The sequence below is a fragment of the Pseudorasbora parva genome, chromosome 13 (genome assembly GCF_024679245.1).
Source record: "Pseudorasbora parva isolate DD20220531a chromosome 13, ASM2467924v1, whole genome shotgun sequence".
Taxonomy (NCBI): Eukaryota; Metazoa; Chordata; class Actinopteri; order Cypriniformes; family Gobionidae; genus Pseudorasbora; species Pseudorasbora parva.
This window is the reverse complement of record NC_090184.1, coordinates 40,604,226-40,605,553: the sequence shown is the minus strand read 5'-3', so window position 1 is coordinate 40,605,553 and position 1,328 is coordinate 40,604,226.

The following is a 1,328-nucleotide window of genomic DNA, read 5'->3' as shown; positions in this document are numbered from 1 at the left end:
GACACTCGATCAGTTTTCAGTATTTTCTTCAAATAGAGGATTGTCAAAGATCAACCGTATTAATATGTAAAGCGAACCTTTTCAGCTGATTCATTTCTGTATCATTTTGATGTTTATCGTGTGGCTGTAATAAAATATGATTTTTTTTAATAAACATGCATAAAATTATGCCTTGTGTATTATCTGCCTGAAAAGTGTGTGTGTGTGTGTGTGTGTGTGTGTGTGTGTGTGTGTGTGTGTGTGTGTGTGTGTGTGTGTGTGTGTGTGTGTGTGTGTGTGTGTGTGTGTGTGTGTGTGTGTGTGTGTGTGTGTGTGTGTGTGTGCCAAATGTCCCCGCAATGTAATATAAACCTGAGATCACCTACATTGTGGAGACCGTAAATGGATTTACATGCAGAATGTTTCCTGTGATGGTGACAGTTTGACCAGTGTGAAACTGCCAATGAAAAGTCCCCACACATCACAAAAACCTAACTGTGTGTGTCCTGGTAAACCCTGCATTATGGGCACAAAATGTCCCAACAAAGATGGAAATATCTGAAATCCTTGTCCTTGTGGAGATATTTTTGGTCCCCATGCAACTGCTTAAAATAATACTCATAAGTGATGTTTTATTGAAAATGTAAGAATGCAGAAAGTTTTGTGTGGGTAGGTTTAGGGTTTAGTGTAAGGGGAATCGAATATACTGTTATTACATCTATGGAGAGTCCCTATAAAAGTGTGTGTGTGTGTGTGTGTGTGTGTGTGTGTGTGTGTGTGTGTGTGTGTGTGTGTGTGTGTGTGTGTGTGTGTGTGTGTGTGTTGCATGCGTGCGTGCGTGTGTGTGTGCGTGTGTGACAATGTTGCTGCTAGCTATTTTGAATTACTGTAATAAAAGAAAACATAAATATTACTATAAATATTAACTAACTGAAATAAATAGCCTACTTCAGTCTAACCTAAAGTACTAAAATGACTAAAACAAATATACAATATTTTTTAATAAAATAAAGCTAAATAGACATATTTAGGCTAATACTTAAAAAAAAAAACTTTTAAACTTACAAAAAAAATGTAACTGAACATATGAAAAATGTTATATAGGCTAACTAAAATAACACAAATGATTTAACTCCCCAAAAATCCATAAGCTCACTGTGATTTGAGGAATTTCTCCCATTGAACTTTGACCTTTCACCCCTGAGCACTGTTCCATTTATTCCCGAACAGGGGATTATATTGTTCAAAGGTCATTTTACCATCTTAAGCCACTCAGATCTTTGTTAAAGTCCCATTCTGTTATATCAGTTGATCTTTCACATCAGTGTGAGATTGGATCTTGCATACAT